The sequence below is a fragment of the Acomys minous genome (assembly GCF_964271855.1).
Source record: "Acomys minous genome assembly, chromosome: 10".
NCBI classification, from domain to species: Eukaryota; Metazoa; Chordata; class Mammalia; order Rodentia; family Muridae; genus Acomys; species Acomys minous.
In genome coordinates, this window is record NC_140491.1 from 23,291,521 (window position 1) to 23,319,245 (window position 27,725).

Here is a 27,725-nt window from a genome sequence, read left to right on the forward strand (position 1 = left end):
CTTTCTACAATGTCAACTTTTAACCCAGTTCTTGAATATTTTTATCAATAGTGTAAAGGAAGATATATAGAAGTCTTGAGTCAAAATCTCAGGATATAACACATCTTTCCTAGACTCATTTAGCCTTAGGAATACAAACTCTTTGCTGGGAGAAAAAGAAACACATGTCCAAGGGCAATTTGAAGTTGCCAGACACTGAAGAATACTCTGCCTTCAGTGTGTCATGCCGTTGACCCTTGAGGAAGCAAGATGGGGAGCCATCACTGCAGAGCTAGAGCAGGCTATAAAAGTGAATCCATTGTCTAAATTGAGAGGTTGTCCTTGAAAATTGAAACTAACTTACTCACCTATGTAGTTACACTGTTGAAAGGTGAGGCCCATTTGGGGTGTGGCTGGCTGCAGATGATCAAACTGTTGGCAGCACATGGCTGTTTCTTTCCTCCTAATCTAGTGTTACCTTCTGCTCCCTTGGCTTCCGTCCAAGGCATGCAGTGGAAAGCAGACCGGCTCCTCCCAATGACAGTGTCCTAAGAAAAGAGGAGGTGCAGCCTCCACTGCTCTCCAAAAGGCTGTCAAGCTCTTACATGAGTCTCTGACTTCTGAGTTAAATTAGTTTAAAGTTACTGGTCAAGGGAGAATGGAGTAGGCCAAACCCATGCTTTAAGATAAGGTCTATCCATACTTTGGGAGAAATGATACTAATCCCCCTGGCATGCTTGTGTGTGAACAGGGACTGCTGCTACCTGGGAAGCAACACTCACAGGCCGCAAAATAGTCACAATGTGTTCAGATGGGTTCCAGTGTCAGCAACCCACACCAAGAGCTTCAGAAAGAACTTCCTTCTCATTTGGGGTGTGTGTGTGTGTGTATGTGTGTGTGTGTGTGTGTGTGTGTGTGTGTGTGTGTGTGTGTGTGTGTGTGTGTGTGTTGTTTCCTAATAAATGGACCCTAAACCCCAAGGCATTCAGTTTCCCAGCATTCCTCTTGCCTGTGTTTCAAATGCCACAGACAGATTGGTATCTCCAGTTCTGGGATCTCAGTATATAGAAGTAAACAGAAAAAAAATTATGAAAGAGGGGCTATTTCTACAGCTTTTGATATGGAAGCTAAGAGCTGGAATCTAGCAACACACTTTACTTCCCATTTCACTCAAGACTCGGGGACCCCCCTCAATCCTACCTAGTTCTAAACTAGCCTCAGATTGACATAGCATGGCCTTTGCATTCTGATTCTAGTCTTGCTGAGCTGGCTAAGCAATTTAATATTTTCTGCACCAACTCTTCTCCCATGGAAAATAAAGAATTTGAATTAATGATCTCTAAAGTCTTTTACTCAAACTCAACCTGGTATATTAAAAATGCTAGGTTGAAAGAGCATACATGGATTGGACCTAGGCCCTAACATACTTGTAACTGATGGGCAGCTTGTTCTTCATGTGAGTCCCCGAGCAAGTGGAGTGTCGTTATCTCTGACTTGGACCCTGGTGCCTGATTTTAGATCACTTTCCCCTAACTGGGCTGCCTTGTCTGCCCTCATTGGAAGAGGATGATCTTAGTCCTGATGTGACTTGATGTGCTGGGGCCTTGTATGGGAAGGAGAAGGGGTCCCCTATTCTGAGAAGAATGGGAGGGACTAAAGAGGAAGAGGGTGGGAGGGTGGGATCAGGTGGAGAAGAGGGAGGGGGGCTGCAACCAGGATGTAAAATAAATAAATAAATAAATAAATAAATCCAATTTTAAAAATTTTAGGGCTGGGCACAGTGGTGCACGCCTTTAATCCCAGTACTTGAGAGGCAGAAACAGGTGAGTTTGAGGCCAGCCTGGTCTATGAAGTGAGCCCAGGACGGCAAAGGTGACACACAGAAACTCTGTCTTGAAAAAACAAAAAACAAAAATTTAAAAAGCTGGGCTCAGTGGCACACACCCTTAACCCAGTACTTGGGGAGGCAGAGGCAGGTGGATCTCTGTGAGTCTGGGACCAGCTTGGTCTACAAAGTGAGTCCAGGACAGCTAAGGCTACACAGTGAAACCCTGTCTCTAAAAACAAAACAAAAAACACAACAACAACAAACAGAAATAAAATGAAAACACTAGGTTGATGTGAAAGATGTAAAAGCTAAAGGAACAAGTCAACTTTTAATAAAAATAATCTCTTAATTTTGATAATTAAAATATTCTGGCTGCTTACAATGTATAAGACACAGTTCTAAGTACATATTTTAACCTATTAAATTTGCACAGCCCGTATAGTGTTGGCACTACTGCTACCTACATTTTTCAGGTGGAGAAACTGAGGCACAGGAATTTGAGGCAACTTCCAGTGGCTATGCATGGAGTTAAAGCTCTCAATCTGACTCCTAGAGCCTAGACCCTCAAGTAGGTTAATTTTCCACCCTCTAGGATTCCCGTTGTGGATACCATGCCCTCAACCTAGAGAATTCTACTTTACCATTTTGACATTTCAAGAAATAGTTATCAAATGTCTCAGGAACTGTGTCCGGAGGTAAGACCACATAAAAAAGAAGAGAAAGTCCTTTATCTCACAGACATGCCTCTAACAGTGAATACAGATGCACAAGAGTATGTATACATTAAATGCGGCAGATAGGATCCTGATTTCTTCTTAATACATCATACCATAAGATTATCCATCCTTCTGGTTTGTATTAATAGATAACATATTGATGAATAATATTGACAATATGAAAGGATACTTTAATATCACTCTGGGGTAACTAGGGAAAACTAAGTGACTTCTCAGTGTAGGGGTGAAAGATGAATATGTAGGCCACAGACAGCACTGTTTGATGCCCCGGGTTAAAATAAAGCATGTCAGAGTCAAAGAATTTTTCAAAAATTAAATAAGATTCACTCAGAGAAAGGAAAGGAAGAAAGTGGTAAGACAGTGTGCTGGAACAGCTGGCAAAAGTCAGGTCATAACCAGACATACAATGAAGTGTGGGCCAACACGGAATTACTAATGAAGCTTCAAGCTCTCTAGTTCCACAGAATCATTCCGAGGTCCTGATACGGACCCCACCAAGGTGTTATCACAAACTCATCCTCTTGGGACTTTTATAACAGAAAGACAGCAGCTGTCTATTCCACAGTGGCTTCTTCTACCTCAAACTTTCTCTCATATCAGCTGTTGTCAGAGTGACCTGAAGCTTGGAGACATGGGGGTCATGACAGTCAAAGTGGCTATCCATCCAGTCTGCGTCTAGTGTCACAATCATGTCCAAGTAAGGGACATTCATGCCGAGCCATCTCACTGTGGGAAAGACTTCCTTCTTGACTGGTGTGGCATGACTGATAAAACCTAAAGGAACAATTCTCACTAACATTTAGAAAAGCATTTCCATGAAACAGGTATGGGAACTGAGAATCACAGGTGCCAAATTTGGGTGACTAGGAAGGCTATTATCATTGACCACTTTTAAATTATCTTTAAACAATTGGCCCATTTCAAGTGAATGTAAGCAACAAAAAATGAAATAAAAAGAAATTATTTTCATGTTGAAAAGTAAATGGCAGCAAGCTTTCAGATCACAATAAATGAAATGAACAGAGGAAGAAATGCATTTTGAATAGAAGCGATGAACAGTGATTTGGATACTTCACTAATCTAATTAATGGAGAGGAGTAAATGATGTGAACATATTGGGAATACACTTAAATTTCTTGCTGATTTAATATGCAGTGCTTACATCAACAACAAAGATGGCAGTTAACATTCATGTGCAATAGGGCAAATTGCTTATGGCCTGCATCGACTCCACCGGTGCTGAAGACTTGTCACCAAACAAGAACATTTGAAATGCCCCAAATTTACAACTCATATTTGACAGTAGTTGTACAGAGGCTTCCCCCAAATCTGACAACATCACTAAATACATACAAAGCACATAAATAATGTTCTGTGAAACCAAAAGTTATCTCGGAAAATCATATTTTTAAAATCAAACTTGACTACCATGCAAAAGAAAAGATTGATTAATTTTTCCTCTGTGCACTATTACATAGGAACAATTCACAAAAATGCCACATGAAAATATAAGTAAAATTATACAGCCAGGAATAATAAAGAAGGTATTCTAGCTGTGCGGCAGATGGTTCACCATTTAAAGTAAAATATTTTTCATTGAGGATATTTGTGGTGTTTGTCGGATTTTTATATTGCATTATGTAGGGCTAGTGAGATAGCTCCATAGGTAAAAGGCACTTGCTGGCAAGCCCCATAGCTAGAGTTCAATTCCTAGAAGCCACAATGGTAGAAGAAAGAATCCACTCTTGTAAATTGCCCTATAACTTCAAAATGTATGCCGCGGCATACATAACATACACACAACACACAAACCTACCCACCCCCACGGCATACATAACATACACACAACACACATACCTACCCACCCCCACGGCGTACATAACATACACACAACACACATACCTACCCACCCCACGGCATACATAACATACACACAACACACACACCTACCCACCCCACGGCATACATAACATACACACAACACACACACCTACCCACCCCACGGCATACATAACATACACACAACACACAAACCTACCCACCCCCACGGCATACATAACATACACACAACACACACACCTACCCACCCCACGGCATACATAACATACACACAACACACATACCTACTCACCCCCACGGCATACATAACATACACACAACACACACACTTACCCACCCCACGGCATACATAACATACACACAACACACATAACTACCCACCCCCACGGCATACATAACATACACACAACACACACACCTACCCACCCCACGGCATACATAACATACACACAACACACATAACTACCCACCCCCACGGCATACATAACATACACACAACACACATACCTACCCACCCCCACGGCATACATAACATACACACAACACGCATAACTACCCACCCCCACGGCATACATAACATACACACAACACACACACCTACCCACCCCACGGCATACATAACATACACACAACACACATACCTACTCACCCCCACGGCATACATAACATACACACAACACACACACTTACCCACCCCACGGCATACATAACATACACACAACACACATAACTACCCACCCCCACGGCATACATAACATACACACAACACACACACCTACCCACCCCACGGCATACATAACATACACACAACACACATAACTACCCACCCCCACGGCATACATAACATACACACAACACACATACCTACCCACCCCCACGGCATACATAACATACACACAACACGCATAACTACCCACCCCCACGGCATACATAACATACACACAACACACACACCTACCCACCCCACGGCATACATAACATACACACAACACACATACCTACTCACCCCCACGGCATACATAACATACACACAACACACACACTTACCCACCCCACGGCATACATAACATACACACAACACACATAACTACCCACCCCCACGGCATACATAACATACACACAACACACACACCTACCCACCCCACGGCATACATAACATACACACAACACACATAACTACCCACCCCACGGCATACATAACATACACACAACACACATAACTACCCACCCCACGGCATACATAACATACACACAACACGCATAACTACCCACCGCCACGGCATACATAACATACACACAACACACACACCTACCCACCCCACGGCATACATAACATACACACAACACACATACCTACCCACCCCACGGCATACATAACATACACACAACACACATAACTACCCACCCCCACGGCATACATAACATACACACAACACACACACCTACCCACCCCACGGCATACATAACATACACACAACACACATAACTACCCACCCCACGGCATACATAACATACACACAACACACATACCTACCCACCCCACGGCATACATAACATACACACAACACACACACCTACCCACCCCACGGCATACATAACATACACACAACACACATAACTACCCACCCCACGGCATACATAACATACACACAACACACATAACTACCCACCCCCACACATCATCACCATCACCATCATCATCTTAATATTTTAAATGTGCTATTTGGTGTTTTCCCTTGCTAAATAGCCAATGTTACTTGCAATTTTAGAGTGAAATTGTTGTGTGTATCTCCCCGAATTCCGCTAACACTGACACTTACCCTGTGTTTGAACATCTTCCCAAGGCATTGCTTTCCCCTCCTAGCTTGGTCTATTTATCCTTTACGGCCTACTCAAATGCCATCTCCAAGCCATAGTTCTTTATGGTGGTGGGTTGTGTCTGTTTTCACAAAGGCAAGAAGGCACCAAAATAGTTTAAGCAATTACTCTTTGCTAGTGCTTTGCTAGGTGCTCTATAACATAGCCTCACTTAATCATACATGTCTTGAAAGACAAGCAATTGTTTTTCATCTTATATCCTGTCAATCAAACCAACATGCCAATTGTCAAAATTCTTGCTATCTATGAACGCTATGGTGCTAATTATACATCATAACAGGTCTTTCTTAAGTGTGTTGGTTGAAGATCTAACCATTCAAAGGACCCACTTCAAACTCATACATGAATTTTCAAAATGTTCTTCAGGTTAAAAATGAAGTCATGTGGCTTCTTTGTCACAAATAACACCCTTGCAGATGCTACAGCTGTGTGAACAAATTGTTTGTGTGTATTAAAAATAAATACATATATGTGATTGAATTCCCACACTTGGGACTTGGCGTACAGTCCGTTTTCTGTATGCCTTGTGCTTGAACACATTCTCTCCCAGGCAATCCTGGTCAGTTCTTAACATCCGCACTGAGAATGACACTCTAATCCTTAGGGATTGTGCAAACACTACCCCTGGTCTCCTGCATTACACTGTTAATCCACTAGGATTTAGAAAAGTACCATTTGAAAAAAAAATGGGAAGAATTCTATTGCCCATAATTTAAGACGGTAAAATCAGATCAGTTAAGGCTGCCAACAGAAGATATAATTAACACAGCCATTGTGTGAAGGGTATCACAGCACATATGGTATGGTATGTAAAACCAAACAATGTTTTTTTTATAATGTGTGAATGGAGATATTCTAAAGTGAAAGATCAAGTGGGGCTGTAATTCTTCCTGAGGCTGCATTAGAAACATGGCCCTAGCTGTATCAAGCACCGGTTCCCTATCTGATAATAAAATTGTCTGTTGACATAGAAAGTTATACCCAGTTTTTTTAACTTTATATGTCAGGTTCTTAATAGTTTCCTAAATAACAAGGAACACTCTTAGTCAGTTGGCATTTTCCAGTGTTTTAATTGCCTGCTGTGATATAATTATTGTGACATTTTGGGATGTTTTTAACATCCTGAATTAAATATTCTGACATCCCACAGAGCACTTCATGAAAACAGTCAAACTGTATTCAAGTCATTAGCAGTCTACAGCTGTCCTTTAATATTAAAATTATTTTCCAACACAAAACACAGATGAAAATTAAAGTATTTAACAACTTTGAGCTCAGGTTAGATTTTAATTCTATATTACCCTAATTTGTCAGGTAAAGGAGAACACGGTGACTCTGAGACTCTTCCATTAAACATCATCTGAAGAGCCAAGCAAATTAGGGCCACCTCTTGATAAAAGATAATGAACAAGATGTACTGATTTCAAAAGTGCAATTAGCCCTGGATTACACAGCCTCAAGTCTACATCGGGATAATCACGAGAACACTGCAGCCTCTTCTCTACTGCCCTAGAGAGCTGCTTTGCTCTATCGTATCCACGCATGTATTTGTATCACTGTTTGTTTCACAGGATATGTTCAAAGAAAACCTGACATCATTTATCTAATTGGAGTGTTTCAAACAGCAGATCCTATCCTGAGCCTCTTGTGGCAAAATGCTGAGAGATTTCTGGATGGGTGAGGGGCCAGCTGGAGGAACTGCTTACTGACTGGCACGGCAGTGCCTCTCCTTTTTCATCTAGAAGTTTCATAAGCATCCGGACACTTAGCACTTTCCCTTTGTATCAGTTACTTTTCCTGCTGATGGGACAAAAGCACCTTTTCAAAGGAAGTATATTTTTGCTCACAGTTCTAGGATATAGTCCACTGTGGTGGGGAAGTCATGGTTGCCAGAGTTTGAGGCAGCTGCTCATAGAAAATCCATTCAGAAAACAGAGAGCAGTCTTGTTCTTTCTTTTTTATTCAGACCAGCATCTCAGCCTATGGCCAGGTGTCCCCCATAGTTAAAGCAGGTATCCCTGTCTCAATTAATGTATTCAGATAATCCCTCCTGGGAAAGCCCAGAGCTGGTCTTCTAGGTGACTCTAGACTCTGTCAAGATAACTAACTGTCACACCTTTTCACCCTTCGCCTCCTTTACCCACGGTTTCTCTCATATTAGGGAAGGACAACACTGTGGTTTCTATTCCTCAGATCAACAACTTTGGTATTATCATTGATCCCTGCCTTGTTCTTAGAAATAAAAGCTAAGAAGAATATCATGATCTCAGTCTTGAAAATATATATATGAAATCCAGAACTTGTTATGGCCACTCCACTTCTAGTGCTTAGTTCAAACCTGCATCATAATTTTTTTCAATTGTGGTAAAATACACACCACATAAAATTTACCACTTTAACCATAAAACTCAATTATGTTCAGTACAATGATAGTGACATATGACCATCACACCGTAACCACGCCAGCCCTGCTAATCAATGTTACACTGTCACTCTTCATGGAACTGATTTTCTTAGGCGCTTCATATCGATGGAACCATACAATATTGTTGCTATTGTACCTGTCTGATGTCACTTAGTAGAGGCTTATAAACTTCATAGCGTGTGTCAGAATGTCCTTTCTTTTTAAAGCTGAACAATAGTCTGTTGTATGTTGATGCTACGCATTTCTCTGACTGTGTACGTATGGATTGCCTCTAGCTTTTGACTATTGTAGACAGTATACTATAAAAGTTGGTGTTCATGTCTTTTGAATCTGAGTGCTTACCTAGATCTCGCATTGCTAGATCCTATGGTGATTCGCGATCATCTTGTGATTGAATAATTACTCAAATACTCTTCCCAGGCTGCCCACTTCCACTCTTGCAACCTCACAGTCCATTATCCCTAGAGCAGTCAAGGTGATCTTTTTACATATTGTGTCATATCACAGTTTGTCCCCTAGCACGTCTGAGCTGCCTGATCTAGCTCCCAACAGTTATTTCCTCACTCTCTAACTCCACAGACTTGTATTTCTCACATCTGACTATCCTCTTGCGTATGTTGCCCACAGTCTAGATATCCAGTGAAATGATTAATCCCATCGAAATGATGGGATTATGAAACATGTAGGAGACTCACACCTGGGCATATGTATGAGGAGTTTTCCAGGGGGGGGGGGACGTCAAGCGATAAATACATGCTTTCAACGTGGATGGCATCTTCCAGCAGTTGTCACCTGCCTGCCTTTGCAGGTCTCTACTTCTTCCTGAGGGAGTCAGCCTTTTATCAATGCTGCCATCACTCTCCACTGGCATCAGACTGCAGCACAACAGTCATCTAGTATGGACTCAGTATCAGCAGCATCCTAAGGAGCTGCAGCCTTGAGAACTGGATTGAAACTGTCAGGCATGCAGCCTTGTAGACAGAGCAGCTACTGAGTTCTCTGCCTCTCCAGTGTGCAGACAGCCATTGTAATATCCAACGCCTGCTTTGTAAGATAATATAAGTTTTCTTCTAAACTACACACACACACACACACACATACACACACACACACACTTTTGGTTGTGATCCTCTATATTAGTCAGATGTCTACCACAGCCAGATGCCTATATGGCTGCAGCTCTCAGTCTTCTAGTTGTTTTCTCATGTATCATCTTACTGGTGGGGGGAGGAGCTTCCTTCCCCCATTTCCCTGTCTAAGGATGACATTGGTTCACATATATCACACTATTCCTTCTTTGCCTTCTTAATCTGGTCTATTTTTCAGAGGTCTTACTACAGCTGATTTCTTACATAATGTATCAATACTTGATGGTCCTTACTTGCTGGCATGTGAAATTCCTGAGGTCAAGTACAGAGGATTGTTGGCTGCTATATAACGCTGAGGGCTGCCCAGTAACTGATGATGATTCCCAGCTCCTCGCCCTCCCTGTTGTTCTCAGAAAAGGTTCCAGGTTATAGTGAAAGGAATGTCACCATCAGCTACCCATTTTTATCACTGGCTGTCCATAATGATCATAACAGAAAGTTGATATTTGTAATCATATGGACTCTTTCTATAGAAAAAGAGACCAAAAAAATGAAGGTAAAATGTTTTCTTTTCTTTATATTTTTATTAATTTTTTATATTTTGCATATACATTTATATTATTAAACATATATACAATGAACTACCTACAGCAAGAAGAACCATGAAGCAATCAGGAATTATATAAATTTTACTTTTTTAGTGTTTTGACTATTTATATTTGGCAGCCTTGAAGAAAACATCTTTCCTATCTTGGTGTGTCTAAGATTCTGAATGTAAATCAATATCTATCATATCTTGTCATTATCAACTTAAAACATCTTAACTCCTAAACAACTAAGCTTAATTGTAAAATTAAACTACCTGATCTTCAACCTCATTGGAGACTTGAGAAGGAATAAAATTAATTACCTGAGTATACAGGGAGTACAAGTTAGTAGCTTCCCAAACGATAAAATGACAGAGACAGTTTGCTACCTGAGCAGTTGCCCAAAATTCTCTATACTGTAGGAGCATCATCTTCAGCCTTCTGGCCCAATATATCTGACAGACATATTTGGGAGTAATGAACTATTGAGGACTTGCTTACCATGTCTTGGCAAAGTTTGGCCATCAATTCTGTCTGCATCCGAGATTGCCCCTTTTTAGGTAGAATTCTGTCTGTGGTAGAAATGAGGACATTTTCCCCAGTGGCTTGTTTGCCACATTTGAAGCCATCTCCATAAGGAGATTCTCTGATGCTTATCATCCTCTTTGAGGTAGGCTGGGTGTTGCTCTGTCTTATTGTCAATGAATCTTTAAAATAATAAAAACATTTTTAAATGCCATATTCTATATGTCTCTGAAGTTTTTGAAGACCTTATCTAACTATTTTACCTTATTTTTCTATAGAACCATATCTATCTGTTGCACCTAAGATGTATATTCTTGTTATAAAAATAGACTAGTAATTGATATAACCATAATTTGATCAACTAGCAATTAACTTGTATAACTTACTTATCTTAAATGGCCTGCAATAGCACTTTCAAAGTATTGGAAGTAAACCTTGCATTATAATTGAGTTATATGGGTACAATATCACATATTAGAGTGTATGTAATCTTAAATTTGAATTCTATACCACTGCATCTAAAATTAAATTTATTTTTCATCTATATACAAGATTTTATACCAGTGAATTAAAAATAGCCTTGTGAATGACAATTAAGGCCTTAAGTTGAGGAGTAGATTCACCTATCTACTTTTTGTTCTATCTCCTTGTATATTTCTATATTCCCCCTTCTTTCTTTTTAACTCCTATCTCCAAAGCTAAAAATAGAAGATAAAGGAAAAGAGAGACATCCCTGAGTCCAACCTTGTTTTCTCTCTAAATAAGACCAATAATAACTTGTAACCAACTCCCATTGAAAATAATCCTCTATAGAACAAGAAAGCAACCAAAAACCTACCTGAGCCCCCCCCTCAAAGGAAATGGGTGGCATTCTCTTAAGATTTCTTCTGGCTGACAGAAAATCTGCACTGGAAAGGTAGAAGTTCTTTTCTTGTTCTTCACAGTTAAATTTCTAAACCTCTATATAATGGTGAAGTTTATTTGCAAATAAACTTTTCAGAAATTAGCTCACTTTTGAAAGTTCATTTAATTAGAGCGCAGTAATGTAACCTATGGAATTTCCCTCTTTGTCACTGTCTTTTTCTTTCTCCCTCTCTGGTTTAATTTTGCTTACAATTTTAGGATCCAGTCCATCTTGACATGGAAGACATGGCGGCAAGCACATGGCATGATAGTTTACACTGCATCTACTCTCAGTAGGCCGAGGGTGATGAATGGTAGTGTTCAGCTTGTTTCCTTCTTTTTACTTAATCCAGAACTCTAGCCTATATAAAGGTGTCACCCACACTTAGATTGGCTCTTCCCACCTCAAGTAATCCAGTCTAGGAGCTTCCTTTATAGATATGACCTGGGGATTATTTCCACAATTATTTTAAGTCACACCAAGATAACAACCAAGGTTACCCTTCAGAGCTCTACCCCTATCAACATGTCACTTTCAAGCAATAACTACAAATCCTTCATCTTCATAGGCTCCTGTAAGAAATGCATTTGATTTAAAATACCCGCATAGAGATTAGCAATCCAAACACTTTTTAAAAGTGTAAGTGGAGAATCTCTTCTGAGACTCAAGCAATCTCTTAACTGTGAGTTCCCCCATACAATTAAAAATAGAATATTGCTAACATACCGTGGCAAAGAGTAAACATTCTCATGCCAAAAGGGAGGAATGGGGACATAGCAACAAAACATCACAACAAAGTAAGGTTGAAACCCAGCAGGGGAAACACCACATCCTGTAGCTTCCTGCTATGCAACTGGAGCTGAGGATAGAATCATCCTGGGGACAAAATAGTTGGGTAGCCCCATCCCTCCAGCTCTGCTATCTAGGGCACACAGAGCCTCTGCGGGCTGGCTCCATGCTGTTCATGCAGCTTCTTTCAGCAGATGTCCCATGGTTCTGACATCTCCAACATCCTTGGATTTTCACTGTAACTTGGGCTTCCCCTTTCCAGGTTCACACAATAGCTTCTTGGTGCTGCATGGCAGAGAATCCTGATCCTGCCACACACTGCCTGGCCTCAGCAGCCTGCAGGAACCTCAGAGCAAACCTCTATGTTCTGGAAAGGAAGGAGGTCTCTCGTTGTCTTTTGTAGTTGAATTGCTAAACCTCTTTCTAACAATACAGTTCTTTCTTCTTTCTTTGGAGAATAATCTTCTTATCAAAAAAAATATACTTTTTAAGTGTGAAATTCAATTCTTTTATAATAAAATTACAATTATTCAATCACCACCACAATCTGATTATGGAATATTTCCACTATCTCAAACACATCCTGTTAGCTACTGTACTCATTTTAAAACACCCATTTAAAATAACATGCCTGTTTTCTTAAAAAGCTCCCTTTTTGGTCCTTTGATAATACAGTCAAATTCCATTCTGTCTTTTTAAAAAATATGTGTTCTTAGTTGAAATAGAATTAGATCACTTTCCCCCATGCCTGTCTTCTCTCTGGCCCCTCCCTTGTCCATATCGGTTTTATGTTTGTTTGTTTCTTGTTTTTAACCATTCTTTCTTAGCCTTCTATTCAACTGAACTCTTAATATTGGTATTCACCATAGTGTGTTTCTATGTCCTCTTTCCTTGCTCTGTGTGCTTTCTCTAAGCCACCTCATCCACTGCATGCCTTTAATATAATCTCTTTGATATGGAAATCTATTTTCCATTAGATTCTTTATTAGCTCTAGATCTTTACATGTTCTCCTGTCTTGCCTGTCATCTCTACTTAGATAACTTAAAGACACATTGTACTTAGCATATCTAAAGTAGAACTTTGTATCCTCTGTCTACTCCCCCACCTTTTCATCATGCAGTGCTCATGTCTCAGTAAAGATAGCAGCAACATACCCTTTCTAGTGGCTAATACCACCTGGGCACCATCCTAAATATGTTCCTTTTCATGATCTATCCAGCCCATGCCTCTTTCTGCCCATGGCTGATGGTACCTTCCTATGTAGTGGCATTTCTTACTTGGACCATTATAGTAGCCTTTTAATTGTGTTCCCTACATCCACTCTAAGATCCTTGACTTTCCTCCACACTGATACCACAGTAATAAAATTCCATACAGCTTAAGATGTCTCAATGGCTTCTATAATATATAAAGCAGATCTCAAGCTTTTCACAATCACCTCTGAACCCCCACATTACTAACCCGTGTAAACCCCTCAATCTCTCCATACCTGTGCATCCTTGCTCACTGATCCCACCACCACCACAGAGACCCAAAGCCTCCTAATCTAAGTAATTCTCTTTGCCTAAAGTTCTCCGTGAGTCCCGCCCTCTCACTTCAGGTCTTATTTTATATTACTCCCTGCCAAAAAAAAAAAAAAAAAGGCCTTCTTACTCGAGTCCCCTGAATGGGGAGACCTGGTGGCACTCAGAGGAAGGATAGCAAGCTACCAAGAAGAGACTTGATACCCTATGAGCATATACAGGGGGAGGTAATCCCCCTCAGTCACAGTCATAGGGGAGGGGAATAAGGGGAAAATGGGAGGGAGGGAGAAATGGGAGGATACAAGGGATGGGATAACCATTGAGATGTAATATGAATAAATTAATAAAATTTTTAAAAAGCCTTCTTTATTTTTTATCAGTTTTTTATTAATTTATTCAGATTACAACTAAATTGTTATCCCATCACTTATATCATCCCATTCTTCCCTCCCTCCCACTTTCACCCTATACCCCTCCCCTAGATCTATGACTGAGGGGACCTCCTCCCCCACTATATGGTCATAGGCTATCAAGTCTCGTCTTGGTAGCCTGCTTATTCTTTCTTTGAGTGCCATCAGGCCTCCCCACCAAGAGGAGGTGATCAAATATGTGGCACCAGAGTTCATGTCTAAGTCAGTCCTTGCTCTCCATATAACTGTGGAGAATATTCTGTCCATTGGCTAGATCAGAGTAGGGGTTCAATGTTTATTACTTGTATTGACCTTGGATAGTACAATAATTTGAGCAGACCCCTCTGGGCCCAGATCTATCCATCATGATGTTCTTCTTGTAGGTTTCTAGGACCCTCTGGGTCCTTCTATTTCCCCATCTCCTATATTTGTTTTACCTAGAGTCCCAGTGGAATGTCCTCACATCTATCCCAATTCCTGGTAAGTAAAGAATTTCATGGGTCATGCATTTTGCACTAGTGTTCAATTATAAGTGAGTATATACCATGTAAGTCTTTCTGCTTCTGGGTTAACTCTCTCAGTATGACCATTTCTAGTCCCATCCATTTGTCCACAAATTTTGGGATTTCCTTGTTTTTAATAGCTGAGTAGTATTCCATAGTGTAAATGTACCACAGTTTCTTTATCCATTCTTCAACTGAGGGACATTTAGGCTGTTTCCAGGTTCTGGCTATTATGAATAAGGCTGTTATGAACATGGTTGAGCATATGTCCTTGTTGTGTGGAGGAACGTCTCCTGGGTATATTCCAAGGAGTGGGATATCTGGGTCTTAAGGAAGCCTTATTCTTAGTTAAGAAAGCCTTCTTTTAAGAAAGGAAAGAAAGAAAGAAAGCCTTCTTTCCCTGACTCTCCATTATTGGCCCATTTTTTCAACAATATTCCTTCATAGTCACATAAGAAACCAGAGTCAAACAGGAGTTAAGGATGGAAAAAAGGATATGATTCAGGCCTATTTCAATAGGGGGAAAGAGACCTATATAGAATTCTATTCAGTGTCAAACCTAGTGCAGAGGTTTGAATAAAAATGTCCTCCTCAGGCTCCTATACTTGAACATTTGGTTGCCAATTGATGGCACTGTTTGAGAAGACCCAGAAGCTATAAACTTGGAGGAGAAAGGGCCTCACTGGGTGAGAGTTTGAAGCTTCAAAGCCTCGCACTATTGCCTGCTTTCTGTCTCTCTGCTATGTGCTATGGGCTATATTTCAAGATGTGAGCTCTCAGCATCCTGTTCCAGCCATCATGCCTACCCACTGCCTCTACACTGCCATTATGGACTCTTAACTCTCTGTAACTATAAGCCAAAATGAATTATTCTATAAGTTACCTTGGTTATGGTGTGTATGGTTTGCCTTTATAACAACAGAAAAGTAACTATTACACAGAGCAAGGACAAGGAGAATTAGTCACTAAGAACCAAAGTAGGAATGAATGAATGAATGAATGAATGAACGAACGAACGAATGAGAAATTACTAATAGAAAGATATCAGTAGTTAGATTACTGTGGCTAAATTAAGCCAGAGTAATCAGACATCACTGGGTATGAGGAGATAAAGGACAAAACCCCCATTTAGCTGTCTAATAATCACCTAAGTGACTTGTCAGAGTGTTTTGCTAAATCTTGACTTTAAACACACACACACACACACACACACACACACACACACACACACACACACACACACACGGATGTAGGAGATGAATTAGGAATTTTGATGGAGCAAAACATATCTGTCACTATTACCCTACTTTTAACTTTGTGTTTCTGATCACAAGTGTGATAAAATAGTAATCTGTGTTATTTAATGTCTACTTTCCTCCCTAGACTGTAATCTGCAAGACAACCAGGGCAAGACCAGATTTGTCTCTGTACCCTTAGGACCTGGCTTAGTGCCAGACCCCAAGAAGCTCTCGACAAATAATTTTCCAAGGGCTCCATGCTTTCATGTAGTTCTGATGGTAATCCTGGATGGTAACCAAGACCAAACTAAGATCATATGCACTGCATAGGCAAAAAAAAAAAAAAAAAAAAAAAAAAAAAAAAAAAACACAACCCTAGGATTCCAAGAAGCGAATAACTTGCCCAAGATCAATCACAAGATTCTGAAAGCATAAATAGAATGATGCACTGAGCAATTTAGAATGCCTGTGTAATCAAAGCTGAGCAATGAATAATGATGCTCATTGTCATTAATATTGTTCAGCTTTTAAACAAGTCTCCCAGCCAAGGAACAAAAGAAGTTCATCAACTTAAAGAAGCTGAGTTCCAACTGTGCATCCAATTTTTAACTCTTGAAAAGAAAATGCTTGCAAGTTAGAAATTAAAATATATTTAGTCATTTCATCTAAAAGGACCTACCCAAACCTAGCCTATTATTGGTACACACCAGACAAAGATGACTTTTGGGAAGAATCCAAGCCTTTTCCCATGCGTTATTCAAGGACTCACTGAATGCTGGATAGTATGCGGTAGTGTGTCGAGCAAAGGCACCACTAACACACTCATTATTAATGTGTAGCGATTGATAGAGAAATGAGATGAAGCTTGAACTCCTATCTTTCTGATTCATATTGTACATGTCATCTTTCCAGCTTCTTAGTATCTAAGCTCCATATGGGCTAGCTCTTTAATGTATACTACTGTCTGCCCTGCAAACCTGCCTTCACTAGTGCAAAAGGAAAGCCAAATAATTCATTATTGCAGTCAGGTGGACCTAATGAGTCATCTTTGCAGGAACAAGATTTAAAAGAGAAATGCAGACATGCAGAAGGTGCTGCTCTTACAGCAACAGTGAGTAACAATGCAAAAACCAACCTGCTCTTCAGAAGAACTAAATTGCCTAGCTGAGTACATGTTACATTTTATTATTGTACTCTGAAAGCAGGCTCGCAGTGGACATAGTGTATTGATTGACATCTATGAAGTGACAGCTTCTACACAGACTATTCCATCTCCAACCCTATTCTCTTCTCTCCCTCTCCCTCTCCCTCTCCCTCTCCCTCTCCCTCTCCCTCTCCCTCTCCCTCTCCCTCTCCCTCTCCCTCTCCCTCTCCCTCTCCCTCTCTCTCTCTCTCTCTCTCTCTCTCTCTCTCTCTCTCTCTCTCTCTCTCTCTCTCCTATCTGGTCAAAGCCAGGGATGGGTGAAGATAGAAAGTCACTATATGCTAACGCACAGAATATATTAATCAACATTTGTTTTGCACTTCGTTTTAAATTAGACTTTTAGAATGAGAGCTCATGGGAAGGCAGTTTGCAAATAATGTTGAATAATCATTGGCCCACACTATAAATTCACCAGGTACCATATAGAATAGGCATGAAACTGTAGCTTACCCATTATGTCTCTGTGTTATTTAGCTAATAGCAAAGGTCTAAGAGTGCATTCTTATAAATGGTAGAATAAAATATTACAAAATAATACGAAAAGACACAAACCTCAACAGATGGACATCAAAGGTTAAGGTTGAAATTTCTTCTTTAAAGTCATGGCAGTGAGGTGAGGGTAGAGAAATGTCAGACAGAAGGGAAGTAAAACAAATTAAATTCTCCACTGTAGGCAGCTTATGTCAAAATCTCAAAGGTGAAGGGAAAGGCCTTTGAAGTCTAAATAAAGATGGGGAAATATCAATAATTATTCTTTCTATTTATCACTTCCAGGAGCTGGAGATATTTTACAAACTTTAACTCATTAATCCTCACAACATGATTATAAGTCAAGTGGATGACAACTGGTCTACCTTGTTTCACAGAAAAATGATGAGACCCAGGGGGCCAGAATAAGTGGCAGAGATGTTGCACCATGCCTGTGAAGTAGCCAGAAAGAAATCCAAGCAGTACCTAGCAATTAGAAAATGCAGACAGCAAACGCACAGAAACTAAGATCAACAAAAGAAAAAAACCTACCATAATAACCCAACTTTAAAAATCTGAGATAAAAAGCCATTCTCTTCTAATGAGCTTCTGGGACTATAAATCTCTGGTATGTTCTTTCTGAATGGTAATGAGAATTCCCCACTTGCTGTCACTCTTTGAGAGAGATCAAAATCAGGCGTGGCCTTATGACTTGTATTGCCCCCCTGCAAAATTGTTAAGCAGCTCTTCTCCACTGTCAGGCCCAACCCTTTAACCAATGAAGTTTGAAGGAATCACATTTGTCACATTTGTGAATGAGACTTAATGCCTGAGACATACTTAACCACATATGTTTTTCCTGTGACACTAAAGCTATTAGTCGGAACTGCTCCAGCAAGTTGCTGAAGGTCACACTGCTGGAAACAGACAGAGATGAGATTTGAACACAGCACCTATTTTCATAAACATTATCCCATACGTTCACTAATATCACAGCATGGCTTCAAAGAGGCAGGAAGAATATTTAAGTAGAAACTTTGTCAGCAATTCCTTTAGGCCTTGCAGAGAATGTGGCATGGGCCTGGAACAGCAAAATTCAATGAAACGGTTTTATTATTCTCTATGTTTGTTCAAATATTGATGAAATGAGTATATTTTTATATTAACTAGAAATCTATTTTATTTTTGAGGAAGCGCACCTCCTATGTGGATCTCTGCCTCTCTTTCAAGTCTAGCTCCTCACTCCTAACCTCTGTTAACAGTTCTTTGACTCCAGTCAAGTATTATCTCTCCAATTCTCCATTTTGTGTGTCATCATAAAAGTTATTCTTTCCCATGGCTTGTGTAAACAAAAGCTGCTTAAATAAGCCACACTCATGTTAAAGACTAGGCAGACTCATTGACAGATTTGAAATTTGTGACTGCGGAGAACTGGAGTATTGAGAATTCAAAGCCAAAATCATCTGTAGCTATCTTTCGTTTCTTTTATGGTCATCTCTCACTGTTCTCTGTACCTGGCCTATATCCATGAGGATATTAGCTAAAAATCTTAGGAATATATTCTTAGCAAGCCAATCTAAAACCCACCAATCTAGAAGCTAAGAATGGCATCAGATAGCATCAGAAACTGACAACAGTTTTCCATACTTTTCTGTAATCCAACTATGTATTTGGCAATAAATTGATTTATGGCTATCATTTGTCCTGTGATTATAAATGCTAATGTCACCACTTCCATGGTAAGACAGGTCAGTCAGGAGATGCTGAATCTGTGTTCCAGGGCCACAGCAATTCATGTGTGGCTCTGAATAAACTCTCATATTCCTTTTGAAATGAGATTTACATTTTATATCAACTACCTAAAGTTTATGCCATCCCACTCCAAAGTTGAACCCTTAATTTCCAGTGTGATGGTATTGGCCATGAGACACTTGGGGGTAGCTAGGTTTAAACAAGATTGCAATGGAATCCCCATGAAGGGATTAAATCCATATAAGGAGAAGAAACCAAGCTTGCCCTCTTCACTGTTTGAGGACACATGAAAAAGGCAACCATGGGAAGCGAGGAGTGAGCTCTCACCATCCTGATGGCAGCGTAGTGTTGGACACCTCAGCCATAGAAATGAAGGGAAATAGATACTGGGAATCTCAGCCAGTTTATGGCTCAGTTCTTTTCTATTCTTTAAACAGATACAAACCATGCCTTTCAAACACAAGGGTCTGCCCCCCTACCCTTGTCTTCCCATCTTGACAGTCATGGGCTCCACTAAGATGATTCAATTGCTCATTCTTGACCCCTCTCTTTTACTCACTTCTTACACTTCATTATATATTCATTATATATTTCCATACTATCTCCAAAAATCACCCTCCAGTCTACTTAAATATTCTACCACTCCTCAACCTTTTTGAGTCTTCATCACCACTTAAAGAGTACAACTTTTGATTCCTACCCTACTTCCACTTGGGACCTCCTACAGACTCTTCTCCATAGAGCTGTCAGGGTAATCCTTATCAAAGATAAGTGAGATTGTGATCCCTCCTCTTCTGTCTCCCATTCTTCCCCTTGAGGGAGAGCTGGTCAGTGTTGAACGGCCAGCATGAAACCGCTGAGCACAGGGTTAGAAAGAGAGGTGATGCTACTAATCTCTTAAATGGTGTAAATATTCTCTACCTATGGGTCATGACCCCTTTAGGGGTTGCATATCAAATACTCTGTGTATCATAGTTACATTATGATTTGTGTCAGTAGCAAAATTACAATTATGAAGTAATAACAAAAATAATTTTATTTTGGGGGATCATCACAACATGAGGCCACAAGATTAGGAAGGTTGAGAACCACTCCGCTAGGTAATCACTGCTCCCAACACACTTAGAAAAACAGAATCCTTGCTTTCTTGATAGATTAAACACCTTACATGGTTTCCTCCTGTTACTCCTCTGACCTCACAATTCTTCTGGTTCACTGTCCTCCAAAAGTGAATTAAGGAAAGATTAGAGAACCCAAACCACAGAACAAGTAGTAGGTAGGTCTGGCATCTCAAGGCCCTGAGTAGTTGTAATACCAACATTGACAGCTGCTGCTATTATGCATACTGCGGTGAGAATGGCCTCCATAGACTTACATGCTTGAATACTTTGTCCTCAAGTAGTGGAGCTGTTTGGAAAGCATTAGGAGATGTGGGCTTGTTGGAGGAGGTATGTGTCTTGGGGAAGGTGTCCCCTCTGCCTCCTCCTTGTGGTTTAGAGATGTGAGCGCTCAGCCACTCTTACCTCATGCCTTCTCTCCAACATCATGGACTCTAATTCTCAGAAACCAAAAGTCCAATTAAATGCTTTCTTTTATAGGTTGCCCTATTCATGGTGCTAAATCATAGAAATAAAAAGATAATGAACTCATACACTATACTTTATGTATGCCAAGCAATATTCTAAGTCCTTCAGAAAGTCTAATTTAGCTAATTCTCCAAACAGCCTGAGGAACCAGAGATAAGGAAACTGATGCATAAAGTTCATAAACTTCCCTGACTATGATCATTGGAGATCTAACCAGGAATTAAAATGAGGCTGTTTGTTCTCTGAGCCTGTCAGGTTAGCCACTTGCTCTATTATACAGGTCCGTTGATGGTCACTTCTGGGTCCCAGTTGATTTCATTCCTATTCCTAATTTTGTCTTTCAAGTCCCAGGAGAAGTGCCACATCAGGCTAGCTTAGTCCTCCTGTCTAGGGTTGGCCCAGGGACAAAAGCATGCCACTTTTCCATCAGTGCTCTTGAGACTGCACAGAAAAGAACTGAAGGAACCCATGGTTGAATCACCCAAAGCACTGAAATACCAAAAGTGCCTGCTATACTACCCAGCTTCTAGGTAACTTTACTGAGATTTTTAAGATCCCTTCACTCCACCATAGATGTGCGATTTCCATAAACTCTCCATCAGTCAGGCAAGAGCCAGCACAAGACACTAGTGTATTTTACAAAAAGAAACCAAACACTCCAGCTCCAGGGACCTCAGTTGCTGTTATCCATCAGAACAGCTTCCAGGACAGCACTGTAGAAAGCTTCTGGTCCCAATTGGTCCAGCATTTCAGACTATCCCACACAAGACTCCTATTAAGCCTGGAATTTCACAACATTTGGAAAATGGATCACAAATGCTATCCCTGACTTACTTAACCATTTTCCCTAGTTTTTTTGTGTGTGTGGGGGGGGGGGGCTTCAAAGGTATTATTCATCCTAAACCAGCCTGAAGAAACCTTAAGAGAACAATGTCCCATTTCCTCTAAGGAGGGGTGGGGTGGATAGGTTTCTGTTTACTCTTTTAGTCTACAGATGTTTATTTTCATTAGGAGTTGGTTATAGTATTATTGGTCTTTTACAGAAAGGAAACTAGGTTTGACTCAGGGATGTCTCTCTATCCTTTATCTTTCTTGTCTAGGTAAGGAGATAGGAGCTTAAAAGAAAGAAAGGGGGCTATAGAAATATAGAGGGAGGATAGAATAAAAGGTAGATTATTGAACCTACTCCTCATCTCAAGGCCTTGTTACTCACAAATAAGATTATATTTTAAATCAATAGTATCAAATTTTGTAAATTGATGCAAATCATGGTCATGTCAAAAACTAGTCTAATTTTATCACAAGAATAAATACTCTAGGTCTAATAGATATCATTCCAAAGACTCTATAAGGTCAAAAGCCTCAGAGACCTACAGAATAAGACATTTAAAGATGATTTTATTATTCTAAAGATTCTTTAACAACAAGACAAGTTAACTGCTGGCAACACCCACCCTGCCTCAAAGAAAGTATTGGGCATCAAAGAACCGCCTTATGGCTTCAAATGTGGCAAACAAGCCACTGGAAAAAATGTCCTCATTTCTGCCACAGACAGAATTCTGCCTAAAAATAGGCAAGTTTAGATGCAGAGTAGACAGCCAAACTCTGTCAAGACAGGGTAAGCAAGTCTTCAATAGTTCCTGCCTTGCAAATTTGTATGTCAGATAATTGGGCCAGAAGGCTGAAGATGATGCTCCATCATTATAGAGAGTGTTGGGTGACTGTTCAGGCAGTAAACTGTCACAGTCATTTTTTCATTTTGGAAGCTGCTAACTTGCACTGCTGGTTCACTCAGGTATTTAAGTTTTATTCCTTCTCAAATCTCTGATAGGGTTGAAGACCAGAAAGTTTAGTCTTTCAATTAAGCTTAGTAGGTTAGGGGTTAAGATGCTTTTAGATCAAGATAGATGTTTTAAGTTAATAGAGATGAGATATGATACATATTGATCTTCATTCAGAAATTTAGACCCAACAAGATAGGAAAGATGTTTACTTCAAGCTTGCCAAATACAAATAGCCAAATCACTATGAATGTAACATTCATGTAATTCCTGATTGTCTCTTGGTTCTTCCTGCTGTATGTAGTTTATTTTGTTCATGTGTAATAATACAAATGTATACATTAAAAAAGAAACCAAACACACACACACACACAAAATACACACGAGAGAAAAAGACAGAGAGAGTGAAGACTATTCCCTGAACTTTTAATGAGTTTTGTGCACTTTGCTGCTATGGGAGCTCTTTCCTTGAGGAAACATAAAACAAAAACAAAAACAAAAAAAACCTTACCCCCTTCTTTTATGGCAACATTAACAAGCTAATGTACTATTGCAAACAAAGTCCAGCGTGGGAAGCAATGAGTTTATTGGGCTTACATACAGGCATGGGTAAAGGGTTATTCCACAAGAGTGCAAGTGGCACCAAAGCAAGTAGTCTCACCCCAGCATGGATGGCGACTTGTCCATGGCTACACAGATAGAGTCACCACTTCACTTAACCTTCCACAATCTTTATATGCCAGCACCTTCCATGACCACAAGGCTGCAAACAACTAGGGCAGAATTATATCCAAATTGCTAGGTACAGGGGAGAGTAGCACGAATCTCAAGGGGCCCAGTGACTCTCCCTAGATCCTCTTTTAAAGAGGAAGGTCAGCAGTTCAGAAGCCCATTTTTGAGGTCACTTGCAAGTTGTTATGCCTGTTCTGATGAAGACGTCAGCTGTGATGCTCAAAGGGACACATTCTACAACAGCTTTGCTTATAATCTCATTCCACTTTGTCAATGTTGTGAGATATTTTACACCTGAGGACATCAGAGGCTAGAAAGCCCTAGTGATTTGCCCCAAGTAAATCCAATAAAGCTGGGGCTTAAATGTCATTTTGTCAGATTATAATTTTAATGTATAAAATATTAAAATGTGGTTGAATTGTATCAACTGGGGCACTTCTAGTAATATGAAAACAATTCTAAGCATAAGTAATATACATAACATGCAAATTATTTCATAATAGAAACCTTTGAAGATTAAACTAAATCATAAATGTGAAAATATCCTAAAAGTTAAAAGCACTAATCAGATGGAATATATTAGACTATAATTGGTACAAGGATATTAAAATCACACATTGATTATAAAAATACACTGACTGAGTGAAAAGTCAAGACTCCCTATTCTAAGGAAGCATCATAACCTTGAACTCTCTTTGTAAGGACACATCTTAGGTGTTGACATCTCTCTGATCCCCAGCCCAGACAGGGAAAAAAGGAAAGGCATCTGAGAAAAGAGTTGAATGGTGATGGTGTTTTCTAGTCTGCTCAAAGCAAGACAGTTGCCCATGTGATTTAACCCTCCATTTTCCAGGAGAACAAAAAGATTGAAGAATTATTTGTAACAATGGCCACTTCCTTTTACTTCAAATGGCTGTGTTAGTAAATGAGAAAGCAATGAAGCAGAAGTTATTTTCTTCATAAAATGCAGGGAGCAATACTGAAGAGAATGTCACAGTAAATAAATCTACAATTAGTCTTACAAATCTGCATGCACTTGTTTATCAGGTTGTGAATACTTGGTCATGCATAGCAGAACTATGTCTACATACACATCATGTGTACCTCGTGCTCAATAAAAATACAAGGCTGAAACTTTCAACCAAAGATAGAAACAGCAAGTAATTCAGATTAAGTCATCAAGTAGTTACATGACTCTGCCCACGTCATTTGATTTCACTCTGCCCTTTGGTCCATGCCCTAGATAGGAACAACAAAGAAAAATCCCTGAAAACCAGATGTTACATCAAAGTCAATATTTCCTGGAGGCCAGCCTTGCTGACTTCTTTGAAACATACTAAATTTAGACGTAGCGTGCGAATAACATTGCTCAGATTAAACTCGCTTATTAGAGGTCCAGATGATAATCAAAAGCAAACAGATGGTCGCTTAATGAATGTTATTGGAAGGAAGGCATCTTTAAATATAGGATCTGTGTGAAAAGTTTGCTTTTTCTTGCAAGTTATTTTGATGATTATATTAGAATGCTGGCATCTCTTTTCAGACTATAACTTTGTGGAGCTTCACATAGGCATGTTGGGAAAGATCAAAGCTTTGCAGAGCCAATGAAAGGGCTCTTCGAGTCTAGTAAGCAAAACTGTGCAGTTAAAATGGAGATCAAAGCCTTAATAGAAAGCATATAGCTACTGTGCCAGACTGTGTATTTCAAGGAATCAGAGATATCAAGTGTACTATGCTTTTAGCAATCTAACATGTGAAATTAAATCTATATCGTGCCAAACAAGGAATTACTTGTTTTTTTAAATGGCATTCTTTATCATATTAAGTACCCTAACATGATTAAAGCAGGAACTGATTTTTTTCCTCAAAAACATCTAGTCTACTCTGTTCAGTAAAGAACTATGGCAAATAGCTACATTTGATCCCTTCTAGATGGCAGACAGAATGAGAATTTACATTCTAAGCAGGCAAAACAGCTTTCTACCTGTCTGCAGGAGACCACCTAGCAGCAGCTCAAATAAATGATGTTGACAAACATTAGTCAAAAGAAATTTATCAAAAACATCATGCATACACATACTGGTCATGCTGGCATAAAACACAAATAATAAGATGAAAAGGTTATTGTATAGCTCAAGATCTATCTAGAATACTAAACCCGGAGTGGTGGTTCACAACTGTAACCCCAGAATTTGGAAGGTAGAAACAGGCAATCGACAATTCAGTGTCAGCTTTGGCTATATAGCAAATTCAAGGCCAGCTGGTCCTAAATAAGACTCTGTCTCAAAACAAAATTATTCAGGTCATAGAACCAGACTACGTATGTGTATAGAAAGAAATGAATGTTGAGTACTTTATAAATAGACATGAATTTATTAGCTAGGTGACTGAAGTGGTTGGTAATAAGAAAATCCAAAGTAGTGGTGCATTGCTGAATGTTTCCAACTGCATTTCTGGTTGGAGAAAATGGATCTGAAGCACCTGAATTTTCCAGACTTATTTATTATTATCCATGATCCCACCGTGGCAGATTTTCAGCTACCAATAACCACTATAAACACTACTCGAAATATTGATGAAAATTTCATGTAGCTAACAACCCAAGGGCTCAAGAATAGAAGGAAGAGACTGGACTTATCATCTCCACTTTAGAGGCACGGCCTTATGGAGATAAAACTTAGTGCTGGTGCTGGAGGAAAAGCAGAAGGGATACCCCACAAGGGTAATCTGGTACTAGTGTCTCTGGTGTGGAGAACAGTGTTTGAAAGTGTCAGACAAACTTCCAGCTGGATTCAGTTCCCTATATGAGAAAATACTGTCATTGCTGAGATGGAAGAACATGTTAGAGCAGGAACAGGAGGCAGAACAGGAGCCAATAGGAAGCAGACAAGCGAGTCCACTCCATATTCCTCTTTTATAAGGTCTTCCCTTAGTGCTCCACCGGGGAAGAATAAGAGGGAACCACAGACACAATGGAAGTATGTCCCCGAGTCTCAGCCCTATGTTTTGAAACCATATTTAGTGAGAAGGTGAAAGACTGTTTTAGTAATAGGGAGAGTTATATTCAGACAAACAACTCTTCGTATTGCAGAACACTTTATAATCTGCAAAGGTTTTTTAAATTCACTTAAAATAATACCCATCGTTACCATGTGCTTAAGTGATGCTAAGAACCAAGCTAAATATTTTAATTATTTTTTATTCTTTGGCATTTTCGTACATGTATGAAATCAGTCTTATTAATTTTCATATTGTCACCCTCTCTCTCACCCTCCTTCACTGTCCCACTGAAACCTTTCCTCTTCCCCTACTTTCAAGTCCTTCTTCTTACTCTCATGTCTCTTTCATGCATGTGACCCATGGTTGCTTGTATGAGCCGAGGTGGGAGGGTATCTACTGGAGCACGGACACCTTGTCAGAAGCTATGTCACGAAGGAGAGTAAAAACTCTCCCCTGGCTAGTGTTGACTGTCACTAGTCTCTCAGCAAGGAGCACGGCTCCATGGGTCCTTCTCCCTCCCATGGTGAAATTTTGATAAGCTCAGTTTTGTCCAGGCAGGTGTTGCTGCTGCTGGTGGCCACAGTCATGTGAGTTTGTGAGTACAATGGCCATGTCATGTCTAGAAGACTTTTTCCTTTTGCAACACAACTTCTCATCTTAGGGATCTTGCATTCTTTCCCATTTCTCTATAATTTTTTTTCTGGTCATTGGATGAGGATAATATAGATAATTTGTTTAGAACCAAGTACTTTACAATTCCCTATTCTCTGCACCGTGACCAGTCATGAGTCTCTATGGTAACTGACACCTACTGCAATAAGAAGCCTATTTAACCATGGATGAAGAAAGCACTAATACGCACGAGTATTTAGAAGGTGGTCTAATTAAATGTTTATATATCAAAGCAATGATAGTGGGTTTTCCTCTGATGCCTATGATCTCCCCAGC

At 39.8% G+C, this 27,725-nt stretch overlaps 1 long non-coding RNA gene across 1 annotated transcript in view; it reads right to left on the bottom strand.

The window, feature by feature from the left end:
* The window catches only part of LOC311606705, a 342,592-nt gene that overhangs the window by 275,204 nt on the left and 39,663 nt on the right, over positions 1-27,725 (bottom strand). The gene's annotated exons all lie outside the window — the stretch shown is intronic.